General features: G+C 38.8%; 1 long non-coding RNA gene across 1 annotated transcript in view; it reads left to right on the forward strand.

Moving 5' to 3' along the window:
- The window catches only part of LOC116673123 (uncharacterized), a 9,150-nt gene that overhangs the window by 1,029 nt on the left and 7,907 nt on the right, over nt 1–214 (forward strand). The gene's annotated exons all lie outside the window — the stretch shown is intronic.

Raw genomic sequence — 214 nt, forward strand, 5'->3', positions numbered from 1 at the left:
GCTATCCTCTGTGGCTTTTGTCTCGCATTTCCGATGAAGAAGTTTTTCTGAAGTTTTCTTTTGCTGTTTTTTCTCCTTCCAATGACTCACGCATTCTGCTGCCCAACTCGTGATTTTCCAGCAAGCTATTGCCCAACACATGACTTTTTCACAGCTCTATCAACCTCCACATTTTGTCTCTTAATAATTAATCTTTAGCATTTAGTTAAACAGT

Source organism: Etheostoma spectabile, chromosome 23 (genome assembly GCF_008692095.1).
Source record: "Etheostoma spectabile isolate EspeVRDwgs_2016 chromosome 23, UIUC_Espe_1.0, whole genome shotgun sequence".
NCBI classification, from domain to species: Eukaryota; Metazoa; Chordata; class Actinopteri; order Perciformes; family Percidae; genus Etheostoma; species Etheostoma spectabile.